A 25443-nucleotide genomic window follows, 5' to 3' on the forward strand; every position below is an offset into this window, starting at 1 on the left:
TCTGTGGAAAGAAAAGGTCTTTTCAAGCTTCCACATCAATAAAACCCAACATCTTTCTGCTCATAAGTGAAAACACCTACGTTGTTTTTAAACCAAACAATTGTCATTCATTCATTTCTCTGTCTATAAATGGAGCGCCGAGCTCAGCACAATCCAGGTCTCTTTGTTTTCTCCGAGCAGCATGTCATTATTGTTGTCAAAAGTGAGTAAAATGCATATACATATATATATATATATGTATATATATATATATATATATATATATATATATATATATATATATATATATATATATATATATATATATATATATATATATATATATATATATATGTGTGTGTAAAAGCACCCACAAGGTGTCTGCTCCGTCATCGCGGAAGAGCACCGTTTGTTTCTATGCCAGAGGGCACGTCTGGCTGAGAGGGAGTGAGGGAGGGGCTTCTCCCTCTTGTCTGACCCACCATGACATCAGCTCTACTTCCCCAAAATCTTAGTCACTGGGTGATGATGTCACAAACAGCATGACCTTATTGTGACGAAAAATAGCCATCATCACGAGGGACAATCCGGCCCCGCCGCCTTCTAGATGTGTCATGTCGGTGTCCTTCAAAGTCAATGTTTTTAATAACAATGATTAAAAACAAAAACACTCCGTGTGTGTGAATTCTGGCCAACCGGTTTTTACTTTTACGAGGGCGGGCGGGCGGGCGGCAGCAGCGTTTGATTTCTCCGGGACGCGCGCAGCGGCCGCCGTGATCGCGCACGAAGCGCCATCACGTGGGAGGGTCCCTTTAAGTTTCCACTGACAGCGAGGCCCGAGCGTGTCACATGGACATGATATAATGAAAAAGGCAAAGGGGAGCGGGGAGGCAGAGAGGGCGCGCGCGAGAGAGAGTGTGTGCGTGCGCTCGCTCGCTCGCTCGCTCGCTCACTCGCTCTTCGTTTCGGGCCGACGGTCGGTCGGTCGGTCGAACGCACGCGGTCCGCCTCCGCGCCACGAGCCTTCTTCCTGCTTTGAAAGAGAAGCCAGAACCGAGTCCCGGTCGCACGCTCCGGTCTAGGGCGGACCGATCCGGAGGCACTCGAACGCACGATCGGAGCGGATCGGCTCGGACGCGCTGGGAGGGACGGCGGGGGGGGAGGAAGAAGAGGAAGAGGAGGAGGAGGAGGAGGATGACTGCGTGGTTGCACCTGCCAGCTACGACACGCACTTTTAAAAAAGGAGGGAGAACATCCACGCTGGGTGGAGGAGGAGGAGGAGCAGCGCGTCAAGTTGTGTTCAGCCGCTCAGCTGATCGGCTGATGGGATCGTCTCGGCGGAGCAGCCCCGCAAGGTGCGTTCGAGCGCTTCCCCCCCCCCTTATAATCCCTGTGCGAGCGCAAACGCATCTGGACGAAAAGTGCGTGCGCCTGTTTATTCTCTGTATTTGTTTATTTTCTGCGCGTGTGTGTTGGCTGCCCGAGTGCGATTCCAAGTACAGCAGATTTTCTGTGCTGTTGTCATTTTTCTTTCCCTCCGCTCATGTGTTTGTTTGTTTGTTTTTCTTGAAACTGTGCGCTCGCGTGGTGTCCGCATTCCAGGTGGTGTTGCGCACATAGAAATTGGAGTTGGAAGTAAACAAGTGCGGATGAGGCCCTGCTGCTGCTGAGGCTTGGAGGAGACAGTCCTCGGAGGGAGGCTGAGCTCGGCGCTCCGGGCTTGATTGGAAACATCCCGCCCCTCTTCTCCTGCATAAAAAAGAAGAAGAAGAAAGAAAGAAAGAAAGAAAGAAAAATACCCGTCTTGATGAAGAAGAAGAAAAAAAAAAAACAGCAACCCTGCATACCGATGCCAAGAACGAGTCTAGTTATTTTTGTTTGACAGTTCTTGACGACTGTCTTTTAAATCAATCGCTCCGTCAACTGCGGCTGCCGTAACTCGGAGTCGGATTACAGCTTTATTAAGCGTGACTTCGGGTTATTTACGAGTGCGCAGCAGCAGCAGCAGCAGCGGCTACGTCTTTAATAAATCCCCGCGGTGTGTTTTGGGAAACGTGCTCGCGAGATGCCGCCAGTGCCTTCATGCAGTGAAATGAAGAAAAAAACAACAATAAACTACCAGGCCGCTGCTTTGCCCACTTTTCTTTTTTTTTTTTTTCTTTTCTTAATCATCATTATTCTTGTAATACTACTACTACTACTACTACTACTACTACTAATAATAATAATAATAATAATAATAATAGTAATAATAATAATATAATAATAAAAAATCTTGATTCATAACAACTCGTGTGGACTCATCTGCCCGCAGTTGAGACTGAAGTCTAATTTGGGCCTCGGTGTTACAGTTTCAAATGAGAAGGGGAAATCATTGACTGCATTAATGTAAGAGGTTCTTCCGGTGGTGCTGAGCACCAGGCAGCGGCAGCGGCAGCAGCAGCAGCAGGGGCGGATGGGCCAGCTGGAGGAAACACCAGTTGATGCAGCTGAAAGCCTCACAGACGTTGGTGGAATTCTGACTAATCAGCATTTAAGTAGAGCAGCAGGAAACCAGCAGCGCATCAATAACCGTCTCAAATGCCCTCACTGCGAGAGGAAGCCGTTTGCCTCGTCATTGTTTGCCTCATTGAGTCATGAGTCGCTCACGACACGCCCCACCGCCCCCCACCCACCCCGCACCACCACCACCACCTCACAAATTGTGCGCAAATTCACTTGACCGTCGTCATTCGTAACGGCAACATTTGTGCGTGTACGAGGACTTCCTAGCGAGTCATAAAAGCAGAAGATTCTGGAAATGTGGCCCCTTGTGATGTCACAAAGGGCCAAGACCAGCGACCGAGCCGTGACTGTCTCGTTTGGCGCTGTTTTGTCGCTATATGCATTTGCAAAGCGTCGTTTTTGAAAGGAAGTTTAAAGTGAGTGGCTATGTGGTCGGCTGTGAAAATAAATAGTTCATGCACTTTATGCAGATCTATCTATTCTTATGTTGCACCTTTTTTTTTTATTCAGCACACTCTTGGTCCACCAAGAGTGTTTTCGTCCATTCACCCGTTTACGCACACACAAATGGGCGGCCGCTATCGTGCAAGGCTCATGATTTTCTTGGACTTATCTGGACTTCAGAAATGGACAAGTGATCTGCCACTCCAATTTGAGTTGGACTAATAACAGCAAACAATCCCTTGCAATGGCGACGTGCAAGCGGGTGAAGAAAAAGAGGGGTGGGTCTATGATGACTGTGTGAACGCTGAAATGGAACCTAGTGTTACAGCAGCTTGGGGCTACGCAATGGCACTAGAAGAGAAGCCTCGGCTGCTGCTGCTGTTAAAGTGATGAGGATGTTTGAACAGGCTCACGGCCGTGTCGACATCTTGGAAAGGAAAGCGGTGCGTTTTAAAGAAGCTTTGGACGGCTTTGGTTTTTGATTGAGCGCTGTACAAGCAAAAGTTGATTGATTGATTGATTGATTGATTGATTGATTGATTGATGAACACAGCAAACGCAGGCATCCACCTCTTGGAGTGGCACAGTTGCAGAGACGAAAAAAATAATAATTTTGGTAATTTGTTAACGCGCCTCTTTAGGTCTAACAAGTGACTGTATTAGCTGCTGGTCATTCTGGTTTGGTGCCCAAACAATCGCCGATAAAAAAGAGAAACACCAAGAACTGTTTAATTATCTGTTCATAACCTGACAATATATCAGGTTAAGCAGCTCAGTGTGTGCTTTCATGTTCAATTCTTGGAAGTGAAATAGATTTAGCTCAAGGGCTTTCCGTTTTCCTTGAGAGGAGACACTTTGTCACACTATTTATTTATTGATGTCACTGTGGAGTCATACTCTAAAAATAAGAGATGTGCAAAGTTTGGGGAACTGGCAAAACCTTGTTGCTATTTGCATGCTTTGCATTCATCCTTGTTCCCGCTTCACCGCATGCGACTCCTCCCCCCACCCAAACCCCCGATGCGTCCTTCTCCTCGTCCCTTTAAACCATTAAACCCCTCAGATGTTTTTTCCTGATCCGCCGAATTATCGTCTATTTGCCCTGCGAACAAATCAACAGCTGCGCTCCCGACGCACGCAGCCATTGTGAAACGCAAGCTTTTTGAACTCACCCCCCCATACCACCCCCGCCAGTGCTTGCGCGACAATGAAAATGTGCGGTAATCCTGCGGCTTTAACCATTAAACGCATTAATCCTGCAGCGTTTGGCCTTATTAGCTGAGAACAAATCCATCATCCTTTTGAAGAGAACTCTCGGAGCTCTGAGCTGTTATTTCCTCTCCAGAGTTGGCGTTGTCGAGAGGTGGCAAACCTGCGTGCGTGCACAACTAAGCTGGGCGCAGTGGGCGGAGCCAGAAATGTTTCCTTGAGGTGGCCACGGGGTGAGATCATGGCTCACGTGGGGGTGGCAATACCTAGATACTTGAAATGACTACATGACCGTTTTTATTATCCTAATTGTTGCTGTAGTATTTCGTATTTGTCAAATTTTTCCGGGTGACCTTGTAACAGTCGGCATGTTACCATTCCTATGAATTAGACAACAGCAATGCAACCAATGCTTTCATTAACGTTTTACCTATATCAGCTTGTTCCTTCTGTCCTAGGATCAGGGTTAGTGTCACATTCAAGTTTAAGTGTGTAATATTTGGAAATTTTAAGAAGAAACAGTGACATCGAGTTGTTACATTTTAGATTGCAGTGCTCATTCGCTGTCCCTCCCACTCCCGAGCTTGCCCGTGAACTACGGTGGCCTGCGCACACAAACCCCGATACCTCGTCCACCTTCTTCTTCTTCGTTGGTTTATTTGAGGACGCCACCCTAAATACCAAATGTGCTGTCAGGCAGCTGGATTGTCCACACCAGACTTCCTTAGAAATATGGCTGCGCAAGATGGCAGCTAACTGGGAGCAGGACCCTGGATCTATGGATATTCTTAGATATAAATGAGAAGCGTGCTATGGGTAGGAAAACCAAATGACTTTTATTGTACTGTAAAAACTTTTGTCAATGTATTTATTGGCAGTATATTGAACTTTTATCAATATACTGTAAATATCATGAATCAGGCACAATTTGGCACACTGGACTTTCATATTACTTCTTTGAGTGTATTGTTTCCACCAAGTAACAAAATCCAGGCCAATCATCAAGTCAGAAATACATTATACATACGAAACACATACATATATCAATACATTAAACAATATATGGTACATCAATCAACAAGGAGATAGTAGTGTGGATGTGTAAAGGTCTTTTGTCTAATTATCTCCCCCAGCTGTCGGGGATGGGGGGCACGTAGGGGTCACGGCCACCATTGGCGTAGCTCCGCCCCTGGCCAGGCGAGTCTTTAACCTCTAGATTAGCTGCATGCTTCAAGTGCTGGTGTGCGTCCTGTCAAAAGCAGAACGCGGTCAGTGTCCTCGCCCACGCGTCAGACCTCGTCTCAGCAGAAACACCAGAAGCAAATGAACGCGTGCTGTTTTGTTTCCTCATGTCGTTGGCGCAGATAAACCCAGGTCATTTTGTCATTTGGGAAGCAAGCTATCACCGGCCTTATTTTTTGCTGAATAATGGAGCTAAACGGAGCGTCTTGTGTGTGTGTGTGTGTGTGTGTGTGTGTGCTCGTGCACAGCTCAAACAGCCAGCTGTGAAAGTTGCACTTCCGCTGGGTTCGTGCGGTCACAATTAAGCTGCTCCCAAGCGACGAACTGGGTGTTGTGTTTGTGTGTGTTCGTTCGTGCGAGCTGCGCATGGGCGTGCTTGTGTTTACACGACAGCCGACCGGCGGGAGGGGAAGTGACGCAGGAAGCAGGCGGAGGGGCGAGAGCTGCAGATGGAGGCGGAGAAACAGGGGGAGCGGCGGCAGGCAGACAGACAGGAGAGGCAGCGACGGACAGTGAGACAGATCAGATTAGATGAGAAGACTTTCTGGTCGTTGTACATTGCTCAACGAAATTTGAAAAAGACAGGAAAAGAGGAGCGAAAAAGGCTTGAATGCTTTTTTAAAAAAAAATCATGCTGCTGCTGCTGCTGCTGTTTGGAATCGGCAGCTCTGATTGGCTGAAAAAAAAGCGAACGCTGTAAAAAAAAAAAAAAAAAAAAGAAAGAAAGAAAAATGAGTCAGTGTCCTCGTAGGCTGGGCAAGTGCACATTTGATAATGAAATTTGTTTACACGCTGCTGCCTGTAAAAGTAGTGACACAGGCTTTTATTTGTCCAGAGCTCCTTGAACGCCCCGTCCACCTCCCACCCGCCCCCAGCGGCATTGTCTCTGTTAGCTGGCTGCCCTCTCACCACTGGAGCCGACTCAAAACTTTTCCCTGGGAAGACTTTCATAGCGGCCGCTTGCACTGAACAGCGAACGGCAAATATTTCCCCAGCAAATGAAAACGGGCTGTTTAATGAAAGGACGAGAGGGCAGGACGTGGGAAGCTGCTTTCTTCCCGAGCGACGTGCCGAAAAGGGCCCCTGCAGGGTGGCCGGACTGGAATATGGAGTGTGAATAAGTAGGGGAAGGGAGGAGAAGTGAAAAATTTGCTGCGTTTTTATCCGATTTTCAGGCAATTTGGAGCTGAACTTTATGCGTTTCATCAAAAGACTTTTTTTTTTTTTTTTAAATTGGAAATTTAAAACTTGGACTTCAGTAAATAGTAGTGGAAAGTCTTGGGGAACGGGGGGTCAGATGGTCTAGTCATGTTTTTATGCTGTTTGGTGAATGTAACAGAGTCTGCACTGAAAATATTTTTCGTTTAAATTTGAATGACGATACACGTTTTAATTTCACAAATATGTTTGGGTAATTTGGATATTTGGATAACAGCAGATTTACTTAATTAATGATTCATCTAAATGGTCTGACATCTGGTAATCAGTGTCGCCGTGGTGAAGGTAGGAAGGAATGCACAGAAAAAGTTAAAAGATGATGTGAATAGAGGTTGTGAATTTAATGTAATTTAGCGGATGCAAAAAAAAAATTGATATGGTGAATTGGGCCAAAAAAGGCGGAGAACCACAGTATTAGACTGTGAGTTATTAAAAAAACAACAACAAAAAAAAACACTTACCTCCCCCCCTTTTCCTGGCAGGCCACAAAAAGTCCTTTGTTATCCTCTGGAGGGGGCGTGTGATTTCATTAAAGTTCCCCCACTCAGGGTTTGAAGTGGCTTTTATGAAGAAATGCACGGAAAGGCCAGGATTCTTCTTTATTTATTTATTTATTTATTTATTTACAGAGGTCAGTCCTCCTTCACTGGGTCAGCGGGGATTAGCGGTTCAAAAGAAAAAGCAGGGAGACCTGGGTATTACATTACACGTATTATGTGATGCGTATACACTGTCCGAGGATGACTGTTATTGGACAATGGAGACACTGGATGTGCCTCTGCTTAGACTGCTTGGTCTCTCTAATATTCCACAAGGACTGAAAACAAAGGCAGCCAACCTTTTATTGCTTGTGACATGTGTGTTTAGTTTCTCCCCACACTGCATTCTTATTTATTTATTGATCCATTTTACAAGCAGCCTGCAGGTTTCACAGTGACTCGGCAGGTTGAGTCCAGCCCCGCAACCGTAGCTGCTTGGCACAGAGCTAGCGCAGTCGCCTGGGGGAAGAGGTAAAAAATTGAAACTTCAGCAGGCAGGAGAAAAAAAGAAAAGCCACCCACGTCTTCATCAGAGGGACGATGAGGGCGGGAGGTGGAGAGCCAACGCAGGCTGTCGAGAGTCTGAGTGCAGACAGCGAACGCTGCGGCGCTGCAGGGATTTCAGGTCGGGCGCGAAACAAAGATGTAACATCCTCTGCCAGCAGTCCATATGTCTGCTGGTCACGGCAATTACACTGCAAGATGGGCATGGGGGGGGGGGGAAACTAGAAAACGCATCAGCAGAGGCAGGCCATGAATGCAAATAAAAAGAGACAAACAATTCCTGTTTAATCGCCTTTTGATTTGCATGTATATAATTCTGGTATTCTTCATTTTCCTTTTCATGTCCATATTTATGAAAAGCAATTCTTAGGGTCTGGATGGCTTAGTTGGGAACCAAATGAACACAAATAATGGGAGAAGGATTTCCGTTTTGATCTTTTGTATTATTATTTCTTTCAAAACGGTGCATCTAGACCAGGCATGGGCAAACTACGGCCCGGGGGCCATGTGCGGCCCTCTAAAACTTTTTAATCCGGCTTGCCGAACTTCAAGAAATTATTTAAAAAGTAATAAAATAGCCGTATTTCATCCATTTTTTTCAGTGTTTTAAGAGTCATTTCAATAAAGAACACCGTGGGGCTTCAAAAACAGAAATTTTGTTGTAACACGTTCATTTTCAATAGACATTAAAGCATGTTTTCTACTTATCCTATTATATATTTTCCCCTCCTATTAGGTTGGTCACCTCTGTCAATTTTAGAACCCATTGTGGTCCACCGGTCAAAAGTTTGTCCACCCCTGATCTAGACCCGCTTATTGTATATGCATTGCATATGCATCTTTTTTTTTTTTTTTTTTTACATTAAAACAACCCCTGTGACCCTGACCTAGGGAATAAGCGTGTATTGAAAATGGATGGATGGATGGATGGATGGACAAAGAACCACAAGGAAGCAGGAAAACTGTATTCTGTCCTAAGCTGAATCAAGAATCTTCTTGATTCTTCTTCTGCGATCTGTTCCAAAAACGACAGTTAAAATTTAAATCTGTGCTCACCCCAGCATCGCTGGCATGTGCACAAGTCCTGGCCGGTATAGGGCAAGGGTATAAACGTGGCATGTGGGGTTACAAAATAAAAGAAAGAAAATAGGCTGGAATTGCACAAAATGAACACAGCTAATGTTAGCAGAACAGCTGTAGAAACCTAGCGCTACGGCTTGAGAACCTGGCTACGGGTGAATGGAAGGGACAAAAGGGTTCCAATTCAAATGTGATTGAAAGAATTGATGCATTATGCCTTGTATTTAATCCCATCGCCATTAATGCTGACACCCCTGAAAAAAAAAAAAACAAGTACAGTAAAAGTTGGTGTTACAAAACAGACTCAAACCTTGTTTTTTTGGCTTCGGGATGAGCGCAGGAAACTCCGCACTGCCGAGAAGTTACAGTGCAGATAGCCGAGAAGAGATTCCAATCCCTTTGGAAGGGAGATGTGTTTACGCGATTGCTGTCTGAAAGGACAGAGACGACAGAGCGTTTCACTGGAGGAGATAAATCTGTGCGAGGCGTAGCCACAAGGGTTTCTTGGGAAGCTGATACTGAATGGAGATGGGACTTCAAAAGGGGGCGGGGTTGGTGTAGTTTGAACAGATACAGATTGGGCCACTGCGGAAGCTACAAATGGGTGGGGATACTGGAGAGTCAGCGTGGGAGTGACTGGCTTAGCAAGGTAGAAGAGGAGTCGTGAACGAAAGCCGATAAGAAGAAGAAAATGAGTCAATATTCTTTTGAGGGACTGTCATCGAACTTTTTCAGAAAAATCGAAATGAAAAAAGAATCAGCATATTCCGCCATTTTTTTCTCGGTTTTGCGGCACTTTATCCTGAGCGTCATTGCGCCAATTTTGGCAATTGCAATTTACTGAACTCGCAGAGGCGCACAAAGCCAAAAATGGTGGTGTATTGGCCCGCACAAGTGTATCAAGTGTTTGATCTACCGAGACAGCGGCTCATTAAGCTGTCAGGTTGTGGACGGACCTCGGTTCGGCCCTCCGGATTGGTGAGTGGAGCCCACTCCCTGTTCAATAGAGGAGATCATAATGTGTCCTTATGAGAAGAAAAGCATTATATAGGTTTTGACTCAACACATTGGTTCCATGTCATTTGTTTAAGGTCCGAATGGTAACAAGCCACCAGTTGCCCACTTGTTTTTCTGCTTATCCAGGCGATTGCTTAGTACTTTTTACCCAAATAATATTAATAATAAAAAATTAAAATAAAACATGTTTTAGCTATTCTTTTGCATTAATCTCCTATTGGTGGCTAGCAGGCTCTTTCTTCCCATCTGTCTGTAACAGAGACAGAGTATCAAGCAATTCTCATTACAAAATGTTTCTTTACAAAAGAAAAAAGACAAAAAACAAAAACCTGCATGGCCTTGCTTCATTAAACACAGCTTTTAGTCTGAACTCGCTTGAAACAGATATTTCTGCTGACCCTAAGACTCCACATTGTTCCGCTGAGAAGAGCTTGTTATTTACTGCTTGTTGTTCTATTCCGACATCATCTTACTTGTGGCTTTTATGGACTATATGAGGCCCAAGGGCCAAAAAAGATGAGAAAATTAGTTTTTAAAGTTTTCACGACGTCGACCCTCACTGTGACTAATGTGTTAGTGCTCATCCAGATGGTGAAAGGTTTAGAGATTTTGACAAGAAACAGCAACATCAAGTGGTTACATTTTAGATGGCAGCGCTCTTTCGCTCACCCTCCCTCTCTCAAGCTTGCCAGTGAACTACAGTGGCCTGCACACTCAAACCTGGATACCTCGTCCACCCTCTTCTTCTTTGTTGGTTTATTTGAGGATACCATCGTTCATCCTAAATACAAAATGTGCTGTCAGGCAGCTGGATTGTCCACAGCAGGCTTCCTTAGAAATATGGTGGTGCAAGATGGCAGCTAACTGGAAGCAAGACACATGATTTATTTATCTTCTTATATATAAATAAGACCTGTTCTAAGAGTAGGAAAACCAAATGACTATTATTGCACTGTGATTACACACTTTCATTAATGTATTTCTGGGCAGTATATTAAGCTTTTTCCAATATAAAAATCATCAGGACAAATTTTACACACTGGACTTTTAACATTTTGGTTCAAATAGGCTTTCAGTAAATGAGATAGCAAAGGACGACGTGCTCGGTTTGTTTTTAAAAACCCTGGTTTAGCAAAGCTACAGGGAAAGGAAGTGTTGCACACTTGTCACCGCAGTGCAAAAGGGGAAAAAACACATTTGACAACAGCCCTCGTCAGGCTTACAAGTCGACAACAACCACACCTCGCATTGCTATTTTGACGTGGTTTTGTTTTTTCCGACTGGTCTCACAGCTTGGAGGGAGGAGAAGAGAAGAGCGGTGACGGACGGGGACTTTGATCGTACTGGGGTCTCTTTGCACCTTTGCAGGACAAAGCGATATAGGAAGAGCTCTGTACCCTCAGCCATTGGCAAGGCTGAGGGTACTGATGCTGAAGCACTTTATGCTCAATGTGCTGGTTTTTGTTTGTTTCCCATACGATTGTCCTATGGTGTTGTATTGTGAATAACAATAATAATAATTATTATTATATACATTTGATTTATAGAGCACTTTTCAAAGTCCTTAAAGAGAATTTATAATGAAAGGTTTAAAACATATCAGAATAAAATTTGCAGTTAAAAAATACTTAAATATATCCAAACAAATAAATCAAATGTAGATTAGAGTAAAATAAGCGAGAACGAGGAGGTCAGCATTGTACTTAGTAACATTAAAACAGTAACCAAACGTTAAAAGTAGTACAAAAAAGATGTATATTAATTAGTGATTTGAATGATGGCAGGTCAGTACAGTCACGGATGTAAGTTGGGAGTGAGTTCCAGAGGGAAAGGGAGAAGACACGGTGCTCCCAGGTTTTGTGCTTGTGTATCTATGTAATGCCAAACCTTGAACCCACAAACCATTTGAAGAGATGATGATGCCAGAAAATAGCAGCCCGATTTCTTTTTCCACGTCTGGAGACTTGTTGGCGTGTAGCTGGTTAACCGGCAGACAGTATTAGGTAGTGGGAGGGTACTGCGTAGGCCGCTAAGTAGGCCAAAGGCACATGGGAGTGTCACATGAACCCATCGCCGCTCTCTAGTGTCTTATTTGGCCGCTGGATGGATGGATGGGTGGAAGGAAGGAGGGAGAGGTGGAGGGAGGGGGGGGGCGGAGGGATAGAGAGCAGCCTGCGTGCGTCATTCGTCCTGCGCCGCTTGACGTCCGAACGCGACACCCGATACCGCGCTGCGGCCAGGAGGAGGAAGTGCTCGTTTCCATCAGGCCACGCTGACCTTTCCCCAGTGCTGCTGCTGCTGCTGCTGCTGCTGCTGCGGGCGGGCCAGTCTTATTTGAGGTGAACCACCACAGGAAGTCGTGCAGACCGGCCTCTGGCGCTTCCCTGTCATGGTGTTTTTATTCATGCTCACGAGAAGTCTTTTATTTTGTTAATTTGCTTATTTAATTATTTTATTTTGAATGTGCAAATCTGACAAGGCTTCCTCACTGCTATTAAACAATTACTATACATAAAACAATATAGAAAGAACATTGAAGGAAGCAAACCAGTGACCTATTGGCCAAGGTGTGAGAAGACGCACAGCTTGTCAGTCTCATTCTAATGTCCATTCTGTTTGCACAGTTCATGGCCTCAAAGTGCAACTCAAGTGGCCTTTTTTGAGTCTCGTCTCAGCCGTCCATGTCTGTTGCTTCCGTTTTGGAGCTACACCAGCGTTTCTCAACTGTAGGGTCGCGACCTAAAAAAGTGGGTTGCAGAGCTGTTTTGATTGGGTCGCGGCTTCGTGGACAGTTCCCCTTTTTTCCTTTTCTTTTTTTAAACAAATGGATTTTAAAATATACAGATTTACAGAGAAAATGTTGGCCATTCATTTTGCAGGATACGCAATTCAATTCAGCAATTTCAATAATTGACTTACTAGACATATGAGAAAGTGGGCTAGCGTTTTTATTTTTGTGCAGTAAATTTCGGCTGAGCTCCCATTTCTGCAGAATGATCCATGAGGTTGGGGTTCTTTCAGACTCTCACTTAAATGCTCGCAAAACCAGACTCGGATTGTTCAGTGAAACTTTTTTTTTTTTTTTTGGCAACAGCAACAAAAACCACTGAAACCAGTCATATGTTTTGCCACCTCCTCCTCTTGCTCCTCCCCTTGACGCTCTACCCACAACCCGCGGGCAGCTCTCTGCAGTGGGCAGCTTCCCCGAGGCCACAGGAGGGATCGCGACAACGTCCCTGAGAGGAATGAGAAATATTAGAGGTGGGGAAAGGGAAGAGGTGGCGAGGGGGTCCATAGAGAAGTGAAGACAGTGAAGTCAAGTCAGACACTCTTCAACTTGGAAAATTCAGTTTGGAAATTTTATTGAACATGTTCAAAACAGTGAAGTAGGCTGAACAGCTGACCCCAACAAAACATTTTCTTTGAACACTTACATTTCACAAACGTGCAATAAAACACTTATTTATTTGCATGTCAATATTATGGAGATAACTTAGTAAAATGGAAAATAGAAAACAGTTAATATCTTGTTTTTCCTTTCTTACTCTATAAATATTTTTTTTTTAAGTCTATCTTTATTTGGAATGAACAGGGAAATTGTACATAATTATTACATTGTACAGAATTAAAGATGTTATAGATTAAAGTTTTTTGTTTCTGTCCTGGTATCTTGCACTCCTGGGATAACAGCAAACTTCCTCTTTAAGCCTGTACCAGTAGAATGACAACTACTACTTTGTAATAAGGTTTTGATACAACTTAAATTTTAAATATTCCATTTTTATTTTATTTCTTTCTTTATTTTTAATTAACATAGTTTGTCTTCTCTTTGTTGCGGTAATTATGCAAATTTACCCACAGTGGGATTAATAAATTCTATTCTATTCTATTCTATTCTATTCTATAATAGACTTGAGGCAGAATTACTTAATAAAACAGAATCAAAAGATCAGCAAAAAAAAACGAAACAAATAAAAAATAACAATTAAAAAACAATATTTCTGCCTGAAGTCACTTTATAATTAAAACTCATGTTCAGAAGGGACGGGAAGAGGTTACTCAAGGTCAGAGAGCTGAAAAGACGGAACAGCTCACATGAAATATCAAAGCCCAGATTTGATTTCTGTTGGCTGCAGCGTTCGGAGAAGTTTGTCTGTTCGATCTGCACATCAGCCTTTTGTGTGGCGCAAGCGGGAAGTCAGGGAGGCGCGAGCTTCTCAACACAGCACCAGTTTCCCCAGCGACTGGAGGCCAATAGACGTGCCAGAGCGACCAGCCTCCCTCCCTCCGAGTTCTCACAGTGAAAGCGCTTTACCTCGCTGACATCTGCCATTTCTCAGGAAGCCTCCTGTTAACGTGGTGTCATCTTTTTTTTTTTTTTTTGTTTTTTTCAAAATGCAAACATGCTCAACCACATCCACAGCGGCAGCGTTGCCGAGGTGCATCGACTCCTCCCCCGCTGGTCTTGTAGTACTCGAGCTTGGCCTTTTAAAGGCTCTGGGTCCCGTCTCAGACTCTCAGGCATTTTTACTCGGTCTCGTCTCGGACTCGGTCTGGGCGGAATCGGAATCTTTGATCAAGACCGGTGGAGGCTCAGCCTGCACTGCAGTGGCAGATGATAACAGAAAAGAAGAAGCTGTTGTTTCACCAGCTCATCCCCAGAGCCGTGCACAACTTTGAGGTCTTTCACATCCACCATGAGTGAGACTGACGAGTGTATTTTTAGTGTACTGTTTAGTGCACTCAGACATTGAAGGTTTCTACGTTCTTAAGTTAATTATTTTTATTTGTTGATTTTATGAAGCCAAGTTGTTTGCAAAGTAGCAAAATGTTTAAGAAAATTATTTGAAGGCATCTTGCTGAAATGTTGCGGTTCCATTTATGTAGAAGCAAACATAGTTTTTTTTTTTGTAAAAAAAAAAAAAAGCATAGTGGTAATTTGTTCTGTTTTGTTTTGATTTTGCTTTGTTATATTCAGTCTTGGGCTTGTCTGGATCTTGATGCTCTAATCCTGATAATGTCTTGGTCTTGGTCGGTGCTTTCTTGACTACAACACCCCCCCCCCACCCCTCCCTGTGTCAAAGTCACTGGCCTAGATTGTCAAAAATGGACCTGGAACACTTGCTGTTTATAGCCTCCCTCTCCCCTCCCTGATGTAACAGCAGAGCACGACTTTCCCAGAGAAGGAGGAAAAAAAAGGTCCTACATTGAGAACAATAGAAAAGTGGGTGGGGGGAGTGGGTGGTGAGGGGGGGGGGGTCGTGCTTTTTCTTTTTTTTTCTACAAGCTGGACCCGATGCTTTTCCTTTTCCATTGCGACGGGTTTTATTGCCGCTTTGCCGCGTTAAAAAAACCTGCAATATGTGAAATGACAGCCAGAAAGTTCCAACAGGGAACGTTGCCACTGTTCAGCACTTGTGTTCTCCCCCAAGCTCTCCAAGCACACTTCACATAGTGAGCGACAAACCTTTTGTTTTATTTTGACAATGCAAAAGCTTAATTTTAGCTTTGTGGTATCATCCAATGTGACTTTTGATGCACAATGATACAAATCTGTGGTGAATTTCACAGGTTTTGAAATGATAGGATTAAAATATCCTCAAAAATATTAAATTCTGTTCCATTAAATCCAAATTGGAAAATTGCATTTCGCAGCAGGCCGTGCTGACATAGTAGTACAATACAGTGTTTGTACTTTGTTACTTCTCACCTCTGTTGCCCTATCACGCAACAAAGTATTCAAAATGAAATTAATTTAAACACTAAAAAAAATCACATAATTTTGCTGTAAGAATAGCTTGATATTGCATGGCAGACTCATATTCCTCTCTGTGTTACCAAGTGTTAGTCTGCTTAATGACTATTTCGGGAAAAAAAAAAACGCGTCCCTGAACATGAGGCCCTGTTTAACGCAAAAATGTGAACGAAATGCGTTGATCATTATGTTTGTTTTCTGGAAGTCTTGCTTCTCTTTCCTCATGCACTATTTTTTTTTGTGTTGGCTTTATCGTGTTTATTTGTGGTTCATTTACTTCATTCCTGCCCTGCAGCCTTTTTTCTTTTTTTTTCTTCCTGAAAGTAATAAGGTGTCAGTCAGCCAGTATGATTTGCTTGCTGTGTTCCCCTGCTGTGTCATCTCATCTCATCGATCTGAAGCTTCGTCCCCGTAGACCTCTCCTCCTCCTCGCCGCCGTCGTGCCCGTGCTCCCATTGGCTGTCTGCCTCACCTCAACCACCCCTCCCCCTCTCTCTCCCCCACCCTCTGCCTCCCCGGTTCCCACGGCATCCCGTGACCATGGCTTACGTAACAGCTGAGCTTACAGCTTCTCGTGCGTGCGTGTGCGTGCATGTGCGCACGTCTGTGTGGTTCAGCCCCCTCAACCCCTGACTCCTCCACACTTGGATAAATCAGACCTGATAGGGCAGCGGCAGCCTGGGTGGTGGTGGTGGTGGTGGGGGGGTCTAGCTAGCCTCGGGGCTGCTGTAAGTAAGTGCATTATTGATAGTGTGAACACTGATTTTTGCCCGAGGTGCTTGTGAGCTCCTCATTGTTGCAGTCTGCTTGACTGCCACTAGAGGCGGAATAGCATGCAGTGCCCGAAATACAGAGGGGTCCAGGGGGATCAGACCACCCCCCCCCCCACTCCCATGCACACCTTCGGACAATTTTGAATGTTCAGTTGACCTCATATGCATGTTTCTGGAGTGTGGGAGGAAGCTGGAGAACCCGGAGAGAACTCACGCAGACACAGGGAGAACATGCAGACTTCACACAGAAAGGTCCCAGGCCCGGAATCTTCTTGCTGTGAGGCGGCAGCACTAACCACTGCGCCACCATGTGGACCGTCTTTAAGGTCACACTGGCTAATATTACATTTTTGAAAATGATATTCACTAATTTTCATGACAGTCTACATATATACATGACACACATACATGTATATATGTAGACTGTCGGCTCTCGGACCCGACTGAGCCAGGTTTGTGTTCATGGCTGTGAAAAAAGCATGCAGTACGTAAACAAACCCGCCGACGGCTGGAGGCCGTGCCCGTTTAGTACAGTTTTAGCATGCGTGTGTCCCAACAGATGCCTCGACACACTTTGGAAATGTGTTTGGTTGAGGGTTTTACCCAGTTTCCTAATTCCTTTGTTTTCTGACTTCGTACAAATAACTACTGACAAACCTCTTGCAACTATACTTAGGCCCCGTTTACACGGAGAGAGAAATTTGTTACCAACGTTCTTTAAAAATAACGTGTTAACATGAATTCGGCACCATAAATGTCCGTGTTTGGACGAAAATGCTGAAAAAGACTGTGAAAACACTGCAGTACTTATGCCAGACCTTGTGTAGCAATGTGAGTTTACTCCCCTAGGGCAGAAGAAAAAGAGTAGAAGACCTGGGGCACGGCATATTTACAGAAGTAGCATCTTGCTAACGTAGCACCATGGAGATGGCAAAGAGCGTGAAAAGACCGAGTGGATAAACGACAAAGTAAAACTTCTGCTATGAGTTACTTGACAACACGGAGCCTCAAAGCTACATGATGAGGTCGACTGGGAGCCGTGCTAGTGAAAAGTTTGCAAACATTTTGGTCATTTAAGTTTTCTGGTTCAATATCCCATGCTGCCTACCCTGAAGAAAAAAAACAATTAAAAGGAAAAAAGGAAAAACATGTTCATAGTCATATTTCCTCCTGCTAGTGAGGCACAAAATAGCAGAATTTTCTTTTTGATGGTCTTCAACCAAGGTGCCATTAATTCCGCAAAATCTTGTTTGCTGTTTACACAGTTTTAAACCTGGGATGAATTTCATTGATTGCTAGAGGGTACGTCCTTTATAGGAATATGACTCTGGTGTTCCTGTGTTGGAAAGGCAAGGAAGTTAAGGATAACAGAAAAATAGGACAATAGATATCCTATGTGCATATATATTGTGTGTGTGTGTATATATGTATATATGTATATATATATATATATACGTACACATTGTTATCGGAAAGTGGACCCTTGCGGTGTGAATGTTGCACAGTAGTGCAGAATTCACCCTCGGTGTAAAATTAAATTTGTAGCGGAAACATGCTGCAGGGCTGTTTTGTTCCTGTATTACTTCCTCATTGTAGTGAATTAATGATGGCACTGACCCCAGAGCTGCCGTGACAAGCCGCCATCAACATTTGACCTGAGTCACAGTGACGCTGAATCTGGGTGGTAAAAAAAAAAAAATGGTGGAAAAAAACAACAACAAAACAAAACCAAATATAAAGAACAGGTCCCAAAAAAACCAAAGAGTTTTTATGGTGTTATGACGCAGCCAGCTGAATACTACTGAACAGGCCCTGGTGCGTCACTCTGCACCACTGGACCTCCGAATTGGCCTTCAGTCTTCCCGGCAGCGCCTGATTGGCTGAGATCCACAGGTTTCGTCCGTGACTCATCAAAGTCTCCAAAGCAAAGCGCGCAGCCTCTGATGGCTTGTTGCCATCGCAACCGCAGAGGGGAAATCACAGGCCAAGGGGAAACACACAAACGCTGTTTCATTATTAGAAATTAGGTTTTACTGCGTCCTTGTGTGTGGTTTTTTACTTCCCTCTGTTGGCAAACAGACCTTTAGTCTAATGTGGGAGAGCCAGGAGAGAGAGAGAGGACAGGATACGTTTAAAGGCAACGGGAGTTTGTGACACTCTCCCACCACAAGTCCGTGGAGAGTTTATTAATAAATGTTCATTAGGATTTGCCGTGTGCTTGCGCCTGACCCCGACTATTTACCATCCTGTGCGCTGCATGCCAACTATGGGCGATGAAATAAACAGGTTCAACGGAACATCTCAAATGACAGCTTCTCTTTCGTGATACCGCCCCCAACCCCGTAGCAGCAGAATTGCGTCATCGACGCGGTGAAATTAAATCCCGCCGCAGGTTTCATTTCGGAGTAAAATGTTGTTATTCATTCAGTTTTGTTTGAGCTTTGCTTTGAGGTTGCTTGAATGTGTGAAAATGAATATAGCAACATATGTATATATGTACATATATATATATATATGTATATATATATATATATATATATATATATATATATATATATATATGTATATATATATATATATGTATATATGTATATATATATATATATACAAGACAAGAAACAGCAACATTGAGCAGTTGCATTTTAGATTGCAGCGCTCTTTCACTCACCCTCCCTCTCCCAAGCTGCCAGTGAACTACGGTGGCCTGCGCACTCAAACCTGGACACCTCGTCCACCCTCTTCTCCTCATGTTGGTCTATTTGAGGATGCCAGCATTCACCCTAAGTACAAAATGCACTGTCAGGCAGCTGGATTGTTCACACCAGGCTTCCTTAGAAATATGGTGGCGCAAGATGGCAGCTAACTGGGAGCAAGACCCTTGATATATGCATATTCTTACACACACACACACACACACACACACACACACACACATACACACACACATACATATATATATATATATATATATATATATATATATATATATATATATATATATGTATATATATATATATATATATATATATATATATATATATATGTATATATATATATATATATATATATATATACACACACACACACACACACACACACACACACACACACATTGTGCTCTGCTTGAGACATGTCTTTCTAAACTTTATTTGTTCCTGCTGCAGTGCTTTGGAACCGCACTCACCGTCTCAAGGCAAAACTCACTTATAGCATAGAAATTGTATCAATCTTCCTTCAAACATCCTCAACTGTGTTTGAATACTGAATGAAATCCTTAAGTGCTTTCATTAAACGGTGCATTTACGTTTTGGCTGACATTTGCACAGACTGCAAATTCTTAAATGTTGACGCATGTTGCCACGCGCTAACTTTGAAACCTTTTTCAAATACATTTTTACTTTTTTTTTCTACGTCATGTTGTTCTATTTTACCATTTCTAACCTCCAACACCCCTTCTAAATGTTTTTTTTTTTTTTTTACCCCAGTGAAGAATATATTATATGAAAAACTTGTGTTCAGCTTTTGAAAGGACTTAAAAGAAAGACGTTTTCTCTGTCTTACGATCCATCACACCACAAACAGCAAGAGGGTTTGTAGAAGCCTTGAATGAATAGAATTTCACAGGTCCAAGAAGAGCTGCGTTTTATTATGTGGGAAGAAAAAACAAACTATCAGCATTGTCCAGGTAGCTCTGTCCTAGCCTGAGGCTAATGTTTCAAAACTTAGTTGCCCTATGCGTGTTGAGATGCTTCTTTTCATTGCTGGCTTTATTATAATATAAGCTGTTTGGTAAGAAGGGTTATGTCATTTATCCTTATTGAAGGAAAATAATATGAAAACATTTACTGGGGCCTCAAACAGGCTTCTTTGTCTGACTGGCTGCACTCTGGACTGATTCTGCCTATAGTTGATCCTAGCTGAAGCTTCATCACTCATTGCTGTTGTTCTCGTCTAAAACGGCTTCTCAGTACTTTTCAGAAAAGGGAAAAGTGACTGCACTGTTTTTTCCCCTTCCATCTTTCTTTCTTTCTCTCTCTCTCGCTTTCACTCGAAAACCGAGAAACAACACAATATTCTGGGTGTTTCTCTCGATTTCGGGTTGAGTACAAGGCCGACCATTGTTGGGCGGGGGGTGAACGGAGCACGAGACGTTTCTCTTCTCCAACAATTTTCTACTGCTGAACAATGGGTGTCTGTGTAGGTCGCGGTGAAGAGCGCTGACTCATTTTGACCAAGGAGGAGGTGATAAAAACGGCCAAGGAAATGGTGATGTGCAATTAATGCAGGTGGCGCTGCTGTCCTCCATAGACTTGTGTAACGTCCAGGTAGTGTCACTTGCATGGAAAGTCCAGGATCCTGCTGGAACGTCTTGTAGGATGTGAGAGATGCAGGATTTTCCCCACAGTGCAGTTCAATAAGGTCATTTAATTTTAGCCAATATCACATTTAACCAGGGTAAATCATTGGCGCAACAAACCCTTTATTCAACGAAGATAAAAACACACTTCACAAGTGTGACCTAGCCAAGAAGGCAGTAGTAGCACACATTTTAAAAGATATAGAATAGCAAACAGTTGCACAAAATCAACATTGAAATAATAAAAAGCACTAATAGTTTGAGATGAATGGTGGAAGAATTTTTGTTTTGACAGTTTAAAAAAGCACGAGCATGGTTTCAACGAGCGGTATTTAATGACTGTTAGAGGGATCCGTGAAATTTTTTGGCAAGTTTGCCCATTGCCATAATTACTAGAGTGACATGAGGAGCTACATTCCCTTTAATTATCAGGTGGACAAGGACAAGGAGAGCCACGTCTCTGTCCCATCTCCAATCTAGACACGCTGATAATTAAAGGGACTATATTAACTTGTATGACCATAGAGATTATGGCAACAGGACAAATTTCCAAAAATACTGCACTGTCCTTTCTAATATTTGCTCATAACCTTATTAGTTGGATCATCTATTCCAAGAGTTCATTCACTTAAAAAAATATTTTGTGATTATTCAACTGAAGAAACAAAGCAAAATGAAACTTGCAAGTTGGACACATAACACAACTGACGGGTGTTAACTCGCCAGTGATTATAAATGTGCTGAATTCACACATTCGGAGTCACCCAAGTACACAGTGAAGCAGTGAAGCTGCCGACACTTAAACGCTTAAACTGGTCTGGTGAGATCTGAGCACAGAAAGTAATTTGATATAATAATAATGATAATATTATTATTATTATTATTATTATTATTATTATTATTATTATTATTATTATTATCATTATTATTATTAATAATAATAATAATAATAATAATAATAATAATAATAATAATAATAACCTAGGTTCGTAACAAGTTATTTGTTAGTTACGTTTTATTTAGACAGTTTAGCAGTATCGCTTTCACTGTTTTTTTAGTGTGAACCAGGCGTGGTCAAACTACGGCCCCGGGGCTATATGTGGTCCGTTCAAGCTTTTTAATCCGGCCCCCTGAGCTTGAAGAAATTATATTAATAGTAAGTCAGCCATAAAATAGCTGAATTCATCTTCATTTTTTCCAGTGTTTTCAGAGTCATTTCAATAAAGAGCTAAATACCACATATTTTGTTGTAACCTTGCATTCATGTTTTCTACATATCCCATGATATAGTTTTCCTCCTGTGAGGTGGCTCACCAAAACGCTCCATCCACCTGCTCCTGCGCCGGCCCCTCTGTCACATTTTAGAACCCATTGTGCATTGTGCCACACATATTTTTGAACCTCTGTGACACAACCTTAAAAAACTGATGCTCGCCAAGGGGCCAGAGCCTTTTTATTTTGTGTGAAGGCTTCTTCTATCTTATCACACTCAAACCCAGTGAAATTGCAGCCCTTCACTCCGGCTGCCCTCTGGTGAGGCTGCCATCATTTCATTTCAACCTTTGTTTTCATGTAGAAAACTGCTAGTCAGTTTTCTGAATATTGTAAAAAACAATGTAATGGGAAGTTTCAGAGCAAAAAAAGCTGTAAGAAAAAAAAAGTACCAGCCCATTATGATAAGTCCCCAGTCTGTGTTTGCCTCCCTCTTGATGTGTCATCTCTAGAACTTCTATGTTGGTGGGATGGCTTTAAATATATAGTGAGAAAAAATAGAAACAACACAACTCTTGATGTGACTCAGGCATTCAGCCAATTGTATGTTTGCTCAGTGAGAGGAATGGTTGCATCAGTGCTCAGAAGCACTGATAACTCAAAGCAGGTAACTTTAAAGGCAAAGTCCTGAATTCCCATGTGAGCTTCCGCTATAGTCAGTTTTGGAACTGGTCATATACTGGAACACCAGTTCAGTACTGGTACCCAGTCCATACTGCCTACTGGTGTTCTCCAGCACTTGTATGTCCTGACTCTGCATTTGGAGATGATGCAATAGAGATGCAACTACACCTGTGGTGCCCAAAGTACACCCACCATAGCAGAGAGACACAAAACAGCATTTTCAATTAAATCAATCCAAGAAAAGCAACAACAACAAAAACAATAGTCAGAGTTGCAGGCTATTTTAAATGATTTTAAATAAATAATTTTCACATAGATGTAACCAATGAACTGAAGCACATCGCAGGATGGAGGAAATGTCTGTTGTGTGAGGGACTAATTACACATTACTAACAGGAGAGCAAACTTTACTGTCCCTCTTGACTGAACGTTAGAAATCATTAAAATAAATTGTTAGTTTACTCATCCAGCCATTTGTGGATTTGCCCTGATACCAAAGGGGAAAAGTACCAGTGCACAAAGAACTGGCACATCAAAGTCACATACAGGTATATATCGGTCATTTAATTGTTGACTTTTTGATTTGCTAGCTAGCTACAGCTAGAATTCTGCTCATGTTACATGTAAGAGTGTGACCATCATTTTTTTTTTTTTGTTAGCTGCTTCTGTCTGTTTCACAGTTATTATTAATATTCATTAATAAAATGAGTTGTTAAATGCTTTGCTCCATAATTGTGAAGAAGCAGAAAATGGAACCACTCCAGCACAAGCCCTTCAATTATTGCTGAGTACGGTACTCAGTAGGGACGAAACTGTACCAAAATGTCACGGTACTGCATCTTTATGTTATCCAGTACACGGCCACTAGGGTATTATTGTGGACATTGTCACACAATTAACAAAAAAAAAGGTAGAATATGCTAAAAGTATTGAGGGATGTGGAATTACGATACCGCAACATCATTACAACTGTGGCCACTTCTTTCTACTGCGTTTACCACAATTATTGAACTGTAAACGTAGAAAAGTAGACAGCTACACTGACAGATGGACAGACAGACAGACAGACAGACAGACAGACAGACTCTTTGGATGCAACAGTGGAATGGAATAATGGCGTGATACGCCCACGTCACATAACGAGAAAGCTCAAACCATTTCCTGCCAGCTCATCGCTACTTTTCGGTCGTATTTCTCACTTTCTGTCGTCCTAAACAACAATATGACAAAGCTCGCCCACAGCCAGTCATAGTGCGGTTGTGTAACCGCTCCTTTGACGTTGAGCATCAGATCATTATGATGCTGAATACACACCCGCCAGGGAGCTGCCACGCAGCAAATAGTAGCGAGAGCACCGGAGTCATGTGGAGTATCATGGCAGAGGTCTCACTCAGACATTGGTGGGTTGGAATTGAGCGTTAAGGAGTTTGTCATCTTCTCATCTTCATCCTTTTTTTTCCCTTTTTGTTCAGTTCACTTGAAGTTTAGTCTGTGTGGCCAATTTGACTACATGTTCAAGTTTAGATGGACACAACTACTCAGTGTCACGTACGCTAACTGAATTATCCTAGTTCATATCACATGGCAGGATGACATCGAAACCATGGTCCATCGGGTGACGTGGAGGCTCAGAAAGATCTTTCTCCTTTGAAGATGTGGAAGACACTGAAAAAGATTTGTCCACGTTTTCAATTGCCGTTTGCAAGGCTCAACAATCTCAGTCGATTTCTTCAGTAATTACAGCTTCTTCTTCTTCTGCTTCTTCTGTAATGCTACTCTGTGTCTTGACTCTGCACAGGTGGATACTCAGATTCTTGGCCCAGTTCTGAGTTCTGAGTTCTTTTAAATACAAAAATAAGCAGCATGTTTTCCCAACATACAAATACAAGAGCAGTACAAGGAACACATCAAAGAACAGATACTTGTGTACAAACGTGTAAAAGTAAAATGTTGTCAGAAAAAGAAATACTGAAGTAAAGTACAGATACCTACAAAATCTACCTAAGCACTTCCCACCTCTGGTATGTAAAGGGCAAATCTGTACCTGCTCCGTGGTCACATTAGATCAGTTATCAGGTGCCATGCAAGGTCGTGTTTCAAGCTGTTGATCAACATGCCGGATGGTACATTTCACAAGTCCAAAGGATTCATTTTGCACGTACCACCGCAGGCACAACCAATAAATGGCGTTTCGTGAACTGCTCTACAAACTTATCAGTGAGAAAAAGACAAACGTTTTCCTGTTTGCCGTCATTCACACGGTAGCTTCCAAGGTTTACCAGCTCACAGAGGTGAGAAGTAACAAAGTATATTTTTCAGGTATCTGTACTTTACTTCAGTATTTCTTTTTCTTACAAACTTTTTACTTTTACTCCCTACATTTATACACAAATAATTGTACTTTCTACTCCGTACATCGGGAAAACATGCTTGTTGCTCGTGTGTTTCAAAGATACAAACTCTCTTCAGAGTAATTCACTGATTATTATTTCTTATTGTTGTTGCTTGAAGCGGAGCTATTTTAACTCCATTTCAAAGACAAGGACTATGGTACCGAGAGTACCAAAGCGGTTACAAACGATTTAGATATGAAGACCTCTGGACAGCTCAGATTATTCTGTCAAATCTTATGTGTCATTGATGGCAAAAGAAAAAATCAATCAATCATTTTTACTTTTTAATTCAGTACACTTCATAACCTATACTTTCTGGCTTTTATGTGAGTAAAGGAGTTGAATCGGTACTTTTGCCTCTAGCAGAGTTTTTTTTTCACACAAGTATCCATACTTTTACGAAGTACTTAAGTCCAAGTACAGAGGTTTTGACCCCTCTGCAAGCTCACCTCTGTATGAAAGGCTTTGGTTGGCTTTGAAAGTTTTGGTTGTTTTGATTTTTTTCTTTCTTTCACCACCTAAAAGCCTGGTC

At 42.7% G+C, this 25443-nt stretch overlaps 1 long non-coding RNA gene across 2 annotated transcripts in view; it reads left to right on the forward strand.

The window, feature by feature from the left end:
- Nucleotides 1–659: 659 nt before the first annotated feature.
- Nucleotides 660–25443, forward strand: part of LOC142877218 (uncharacterized) — a 54700-nt gene continuing 29916 nt past the window's right edge. The window contains exon 1 of one of the 2 annotated variants that reach the window (XR_012923802.1): nucleotides 660–1334. This is a non-coding gene — a long non-coding RNA (uncharacterized LOC142877218). The remainder of the gene's footprint in view (nucleotides 1335–25443) is intronic. The other variant, XR_012923801.1, reaches the window with a different exon arrangement.

This window comes from Nelusetta ayraudi, unplaced genomic scaffold, assembly GCF_046127955.1.
Source record: "Nelusetta ayraudi isolate G7.1 ecotype Tasmania unplaced genomic scaffold, CSIRO-AGI_Nayr_v1 ptg000135l, whole genome shotgun sequence".
Lineage (NCBI taxonomy): Eukaryota > Metazoa > Chordata > Actinopteri > Tetraodontiformes > Monacanthidae > Nelusetta > Nelusetta ayraudi.